The following is a 9,075-nucleotide window of genomic DNA, read 5'->3' on the forward strand; positions in this document are numbered from 1 at the left end:
TGCACCCAAGTCTCGATCCCGAACCGAAACTCAGAAATGGGACCTGGGACCTAAACTAGAATCAGACCGAGTCCCGTGACAGTGATCCAGATCTTGACTCGAGATTCGTGTAACGGGGCCTAGAACAGACCAGTAGTCGGTGTCTAGATCTGGGACATAGACTAGGACCAGAACACAGACGAAGAGCTAAAGCCGAACCTAGACCTAGACCTGGGACCAAAAATTAGAACCTGAAAAATAATCGCCGACTAATGACCTTAGAGCAAGACTAGGACCGTGACCAGGACCCGGACCGAGACGTAGAATCGAACACAGACATAACCTTAGACCCCAACTGAGACTGGAACTCGGGCTCGGACACAGTCGTGTACCCAGACCGAAACTGAGACCTTGACCTGGACCTAAATCTGGGAACGATCCCAAACACAAAATTGGATCTAGATAGGGATTCGAATATGAACCTGGAGATGGACCAAGACCAAGACTGTGATCGAAATGCTGGACCTAGATCTGGACCGAGATCTTGACGAAGAACCAAACTTGGACCCGCACTCGGACCCAAACTTGGACCTTGACCCTTACCTAGAGCCAGACCGTGGTCCAGATCTGGACACAAACACGGACACAGACTCCGACCTAAACATAGACCCATGACGCGAACCCAGACCCGGATTGGAATCAGACCCAAAGTTAGACCTTGACTCGGACCCAAACTCTAACCCAGAACAGGATCAGAACCAAGGAATTCGACCCTCAACTGAATCCAGACACAGATCGAGATTGGAACTTGGGACTCAGACCCAACCTAGACATAGACCCATGACGCGAACCCACACCCGGAGCCTGATCTGGACCTAGACAAAAATTCGTACCCGAACCCAAACTCAGACCAGGACTCAACTCCGACCGAACTCAAACCCAAACTCGAACAAAGACTCGCAAATGGAACTAGAACCAAACTAGGACTAGGACTAGGACCAGGACCTAAACCCAAACCCGAACCGAGCTCAAAACCAAGACAGAGACCTGAACTCGAATCGAGACTAGGACTCGAACTTGAACATAGACCGAGACACAAACCCACATAATAACCGGGACCTGGATCGAGAATAAGGATAAAGCCTTGGGAAACAGAAATAGGACCGGGACATAGTACCCGACCTAGACCCGAACTTGAACCTAGGACCCAGCTCGTGACCCAGCACAAGAAATGGAACCAAACTGGGACCCGAGATTGGGATCCAGATCTGGACCAAGGGCTTGGACAAAACTTGTCGTCGGTGTCTGGATTAGGAACCCAACTCTGGACCCCAATCCTGACAAGGATCCGAACCCTCACTCGGACATGAACCAAGTCCCAAACACAAAAGTGGACCCGAGCTCGTACCCTGTGACCCAAAATGGGAACCAAAACTGGAAGTTGACCGGGACTGGAACTAGGACTTGGACATGGAAACATAACTGAAATTGGACCTAGATCTTGAACCGTAACTGAACCAGGACCCAGACTCCAAATCAGACCTAGACCCAAATTGGGAATCGGACCCGGATCCCAACCCAAACCTGAACTTGGGACCCGAACCCGAACATGAACTCAGACCCAAACATGGAACCAGACTATGGACACAGAACCAGGGTCCGGACCTAGAACCGCACCCCAGTCTCGATCTCGAACCCAAACATAGAAAAGGGACCTGGGACATGAACAAAAACCAGACCGAGAGCCATGACAGTGATCCAGATCTTGACTCGGGATTCGGCTAATGGGGCCTGGAAAAGACGAGTAGTCGGTGTCTAGATGTAGGACTCAGACTAGGACCAGAACCCAGGCGAAGAGCCAAACCCAAACCAAGACCTAAACCTGGGACCCAAAATTAGAACCTGAACAAGAATCGCCGAACCAGGACCCTAGAACAAGACTAGGACCGTGATGAGGACCCGGACCCAAACGTGGAACCGAATTCACAGACATGCCTCAGACCCAAACTGAGACTGGAACTCGGGCCCCGACACGGTCGTGTACCCAGACCGGAACATAGACCTAGACTTTGACCGAAATCTGGGACCCGATCCACAACAAAGACTTGGACCTAGATAGGGATCCGGATACGAACCTGGACTCGGACCAAGACCCAGACTGGGATCGAAATGGTGGACCTAGATATGGACCGAGATCCTGACCAAGACCCAAACTTGGACCCTCACTCGGGACCTGAACTTGCACCTGGACTCGAACCTAAACTTAGATCGGGGGTCCAGACCTGGACACGAACAACGACACAGACTCCTACCCGAACTCAAATTCACACCTAGAATCAGACCCAAAGCTAGCCCAAGACCCGGACCCAAACTCGAACCCAGAGTAGGTTCAGAACTAAAAACTTAGACCAAGAACTGAATCCAGACTCAGATCGGGATTGGAACTTGGGACTGAGACCAAACCTAGACAAAGACCCAGGACGCGAACTCCGACCCGAACTCAGACCCAAACTCGAACTAAGAATGGCAAATGGAACTAGGACTAGGACCAGGACCAGGACCTAAACCCAAACCCGAACCTAGATCAAAACCCAGACAGAGACCTAAACCCGAACCGAGACTAGGACTCAAACTCGAACATAGACCCAAACCCACACAATAACCGGGACCTGGATCTAGAATCAGGATAGGGACTTGGGAAATAGAACTAGGACCGGGATATAGTACCTGACCCAAACCCGAACTTGAACATAGGACCCAACTCGTGACCCGGCAGAAGAAATGAAACGAGAGTGGGACCTGAGATTGGGATCTAGATTTTGACCCAGGGCTTGGATAACACCTGTAGTCGGTGTCTGGATTTGGGACCCAACCCTGGACCCGAACCCTGACAAGGACCTGAACCCTCACTCAGACCTGAACCCAGTCCCACACCCAAAAGTGGACCCGAACCCGTACCCTGTAACCCAAAATTGGAACCAAAACGGGAAGTTGACCGGGACTGGAACTAGGACTTGCACTTTGAATCATAACTAAAATTGGACCTAGATCCCGAAGCGTAACTGTGCCAGGACCCAGACACCAAATCAGACATAGACCCAAATTGGGAGCCGGACCCGGATCCCAACCCAAACCTGGACTCGGGACCCAAACATGGAACCAGACTACGGACACAGAACCAGGGTCCGGACCTTGAACCGCACCCCAGTCTCGATCCCCAACCCAAACTCAAAATGGGACACAGGACACGAACGAGAACCGAGCCGAGACCGTGATGATGATCCAGATCTTGACTCGGGATTCTGTAACGGGGCCTAGAACAGACTAGTGCTCAGTGTCTAGATCTGGGACTCAGACTAGGACCAGAACCAAGGCGAAGAACCAAACCCGAACCAAGACTTAGACCTGGGACCCAAAATTAGAACCTAAATAAGGATCGCAGAACCAGGACGCTGGAACAAGACAAGGAACGTGACCAGGACCCGGACCCAGACCTAGAACCGAACACAGACCTAGCCTCAGACCCAAATTGAGACTGGAACTCGGGCACGAACACAGTCGTGTACCAAGAACAGAATTGAGACCCAGACCTGGACCTAAATCTGGGACCCGATTCCAAACACAAACTTGGACCTAGATAGGGATCCAGATATGAACTTGGACTCGGACCAATACCCAGACTGGGATCGAAATGCTGGACCTGGATCTAGACTGAGATCTTGACCCAGACCCAAACTTGGACCCGCACTCGGACCGAAACTTGGACCTGGAGCCGAACCTAGACGCATCAGACTAGGACTCGAACTCCGACCCGAACTCAAACCCAAACTCGAACTCAAAATTGCAAATGGAACTAGAACCAAACTAGGACTAGGACCAGGACAAGGTCCTTAACCAAAACCCGCACCCAGATAAAAACCCAGACGGAGACCTAAACCCGAACCGAGACTAGGACTCGAACTCGAACCTAGACCGGGACCCAAACCCACACAATATCTGGGACGTGGACCCAGAATCAGGATAGGGACCCGGGAAACAGAACTAGGACCGGGTAGTGTTGTACATCAAACCGCTCAAACCACTCAAACCGCCCGCACCCCAAAAAAAATGGGGTTTGAAATTCTTCTCGGTGCGGTTGCAGTTTGAATTTTTCCCTAACTGCGCAGTGCGGTGCAGTTTGAGGTTTAAAATTTCAATTTTTATATTTATTTAATTAAGCCCATACATATGAGCCCAACCCAAGCCTATAAATCTTAGGGCAAAATCCATAACTCTTCACAAACCCTCTCTTCTTAGCAACAAACCCAAGCCCATACATGTGTATTGAAATTTGGAGTAAGAACTTTGTGTGTGTTTTATTTTTAATCTATTGCTAAAAGTATGTTAGTTGTACATTTATATTGTTGTTGGAATTTAATTAGTTTCAAGTTTTTTATTTTGATTTAGGTGTGTTGTTGAAACTTTAAAAACATTACTGACTTATTGTTGTTGTTATAACTTTTATTAGTCTCAAGTTTGTTGTATTTTCTTAAGTATTTTGGAATAATTATATTAATAATAGTTTAATTATTTTATGATGACTTCAAAAAAAAAATTGTGATAGTTCAAACCGCAAGAAACCGCACCGCATCATTTTTTGCGGTGCATTTTTTACGGTTTTTTAGTATCGCGGTGCGGGTGGGGTTTGGAAAATTGGAAAAACTGCATGTGCGGCTTGGTTTGAAAAAATGTTTAAAAATCGCACCACCCGAACCGCGAACACCCCTAGGACATGGACCTAGTACTCGACCCAGACCTGAACTTTAACCTAGGACCCAGCTCGTGACCCGGCACAAGAAATGGAACCAGACTGGGACACGAGTTTGGGATACGGATCTGAACCCACGGCTTGGACAAAACCCGTAGTCGGTGTCTGGATTTGGGAACCAGTACTGGGCCCGAACCCTGACAAGGACCCAAACCCACACCCGAACTTGAACCTAGTCCCAAACCCAAAAGTGGACCCAAACCCGTACCGGGACTGGAACTAGGACTTGGACATGGAATGATACCTGAAATTGAACCTAGATCCAGAACCGTAACCGGACCAAGACCCAGACTCCAAATCCGACCTACACCCGAATTGGGAGCCGCTCCAGGATCCCAACCCAAAACTGGACTCGGGACCCGAACCGAAACTTGAACTCAAACCCAAACATAGAACTAGGCTAGGGACAAAGAACCAAGGTCGGGACCAAGAACCGCACCCCAGTCTCGATCCCGAACTCAATCTCAGAAATGGGACTTGGAACCTGAACCAGAACCCGACCGAGACCCGTGACAGTGATCCTGATCTTGACTCGAGATTCGGGTAACGGGGCGTGGAATAGACCAGTAGTCGGTGTCTAGATCTGGGACTCAAACTAGGACTAGAACCCAGATGAAGAACCAAACCCGAACCCAGACCTAGACCTGGGACCCAAAATTAGAACAAGAACAAGAATCGCCGAACCAAGAATCTAGAACAAGACTAGGACCGTGACCAGGACCCGGACCAAGACCTAGAACCGAACACAGGCCTAGCCTCAGACCCAAACTGAGACTGGAACTCGGGCCCGACACGGTCGTGTACCCAGAACGGAACTGAGACAAATCTGGCACCCGATCCCAAACACAGACTTGGACCTAAATAGGGATCCGGATACGAACCTTGACTAGGACCAAGACCCAGACTGGGATCAAAATGTTGGACCTAGATTTAGACCGAGATCCTGACCTAGACTCAAACTTGCACTCGGGACCCCAACTTGGACCTCGGCCCGAACCTAGACCCAATCGTGGTTCAGACTTGGACTTAAACCCGGACACAGACTCGGACCCGAACACAAACCCACACCTGGATCAGTACCAAGGACTTAGACCCAGAATTTAATCCAGACTCAGATCGGGATTGGAACTTAGGAATCGGACCCAACCTAGACCAGGACCCAAGACGCGAACCCACACCCGGAGCCTGATCTGGACCTAGACTAAAATCCGGACCCAAACCCAAACTCGAACTCAGAATCGCAAATGGAACAGGAACCGAACTAGGCCTAGGAAAAGGACCAAGACCTAGACCCGAATTGGGAGCCGGACCCGGATCCCAAACCAAACCTGGACTCGGGATCCGAATCTGAACCTGAACTCAGACCATAACATGGAACCAGACTAGGGACATAGAACTAGGGTCAGGAGCTAGAACCGCACCCCAGTCTCAATCCCGAACCCAAACTCGAAAATGGGACCTGACACCTCACCAGAACTAGACTGAGACTCGTGACTGTGATCTAGATCTTGACTCGGGATTCAGGTAACGGGGCTTGGAACAGACCAGTAGTCGGTGTCTAGATCCGAAACTCAGACTAGGACTAGAACCAAGACGAAGAACCAAACCCGAACCCAGACCTAGACCTGGGACCCAAAATTAGTACCTGAACAAGAATCGCCGAACCAGGACCCTAGAAAAAGACTAGGACCGTGACTAGGACCCGCACCTTGACCTAGAACCGAACACAGACCTAGCCTCAAACCCGAACTGAGACTGGAACTCGGTCCTGGACACGGTCGCGTACACAGGACGGAACTGAGACTCAGACCTGGACCTAAATCTGGGACCCGATCCCAAACACAGACTTGCACCTAGATAGGGATCCAGATACGAACCTTGACTAGGACCATGACCCAGACTGGGATCAAAATGCTGGACCAAATTTGGACCGAGCTCTTGACCCAGACCAAAACTTGGACCCGCACTCCGAAGCTGAACTTGGACCTAGACCGGAACCTAGACCCAGATCGGGGTCCAGACCTGGAGACAGACTCGGACACAGACACGGACCCTCCAACCCAGACTAGGATCAGAACCCACGACTTAGACCCAGAACTGAATCTAGACTCAGATCGAGATTGGAACTTGGGACTCGGACCCAACCTAGACCAAGACCCAGGACGAGAACCCACACCTAGAGCCTGATCTGGACCTAGAATGAAATCTAGACCCGAACCCAAAATTCAGACCAGGACTCGAACTCCGACCCAAACTCAAACCCAAACTTGAACTAAAAATCGCAAATGGAACTAGAACCGAACTAGGACTAGGACTAGGACCAAGACCTAAACCAAAACTCGAACCCAGATCAAAACCCAGACGGAGACCTAAACCCAAACCGAGACTAGGACTCGAACCCGAACCTAGACCGAGACCCAAACCCACCAAATAACTTGGACCTGCAACCAGTATCAGGATAGGGACATGGGAAACAGAACTAGGACCGGGACCTAGTACACGACCCAGACACGAACTTGAACCTAGGACCTAGCCCGTGATCTGGCACCAGAAATGGAACCAGACTGGTACCCGAGATTGGGATCCAGATCTGGGCCCAGGGCTTGGACAAAACCCGTAGTCAGTGTTTGGATTTAGGACCTCGCCTTGGACCCGAAACCTTGATATGGACTCGAATGCTCACCCGGACCTGAACCAGTCCCAAACTGAGAAGTGGACCCGAACCCGTACCCTGTGACCCAAAATTGGAACAAAAACTGGAAGTTGACCGAGACTGGAACTGAGTCCCTGATCTAGACACCGACTACTGGTCTGTTCCAGGCCCCATTACCCGAATCCCAAATCAAGATCTGGTTCACTGTCACGGCTCTCGGTCTGGTTCTGAGTTTGGGTTCGGGATCGACACTGGGGTGCGGTTCTAGGTCCGGACCCTAGTTCTGTGTCCCTAGTCTGGTTCCATATTTGGGTTTGAGTTTAGGTTTGGGTTCGGGTCCTGAGTCTAGGTTTGGGTTCGGATCCAGGTCCAGCTCCCAATTCGGGTCTATGTCTGATTTGGAGTCCGGGACGTGGTCCGGTTACGGTTCTAGATCTAGGTCCAATTTTAGTTATGGTTCCCAGCTGTAGGTAAATTAATATACTAATTACTTTGCATACAAGATGTATATACCAAATATATTAGCAAAAAAAACTATTATAGTAGTACATATGTGTATAGTTATCAGTTGCCTTGGTGTGTTTTGGACTTTGTATATTATATTCTTCATGTACTAAAGTACTTTTTTACAGTATTGGTATTTATTTATTTATCTTTCTTTTTTTATATTGTTTCCGTTTTACATAATGTTGTAACTTTTTATCACTAACTTTGGTTTACACTTTGTTATGTAGGTTTATTATCTTAGAATTAACATTTTAATTATGACAATACCTTTGTGTAATCAAGTTACTGTATAACTTTTTGTATTAATGTAAAGTTTAGCTGGTTAATTTTTTGCAGATAATTTTTCTAACTTATTTAGTGATTACATGCCTCATTGAATTATAATTTTTTTAATTTTTTTTAGATTATGTATTTAGTTACAGTTACTTTTATAGTTAATGATTATAAAATCTGAAAATACAGGTAGAAAAAAGTTGTATGGAAATTTGCAATTTTACCTTACCTACACCTTTGCTTCATTTTATAACTAACGCAATAGGTGAAAAAAAATATTTTGCAACAAGTTATGCGTCATTTAAGAACCGACGGTATAAATATTTTGTGTCAATTCCAAACTGACGCAATAAATACTATTTGCGTCTACGGTTTATACGTCGGTTTTGTAGACCGACGCAAAATCAGTATATGTCACTAAAAAACTGACGAAAATACTCCTTTTTGTAGTAGTGTTGTCAAGGTTTGGGTCCAGGGCTGGGTCCCAAATCCAAACACCGACTACGGGTTTTTTCCAAGCCCTGGGTCCAGATTCGGATCCCAATCTCGAGTCCCAGTCTGGTTTCATTTTTGGTGCTGGGCCACGAGCTGGATCCTAGGTTCAAGTTCGGGTCTGTGTTGGGTACTAGGTCCCAGTCCTAGTTCTGTTTCCCAGGTCTGTATCCTTATTCTAGGTCCAAGTCCCGGTTATTGTGTGGGTTTGGGTCGCGGTCTAGGTTCGGGTTCGAGTCCTAGTCTCGGTTCGGGTTTCGGTCTCTGTCTGGGTTTTGATCTATGTTCGGGTTTGGGTTTAGGTCCTGGTCCTGGTCCTAGTCCTAGTTCGGTTCTAGTTCCATTTGCGATTCTGAGTTCGAGT

The sequence above is a fragment of the Cannabis sativa genome, chromosome 3, assembly GCF_029168945.1.
Source record: "Cannabis sativa cultivar Pink pepper isolate KNU-18-1 chromosome 3, ASM2916894v1, whole genome shotgun sequence".
Lineage (NCBI taxonomy): Eukaryota > Viridiplantae > Streptophyta > Magnoliopsida > Rosales > Cannabaceae > Cannabis > Cannabis sativa.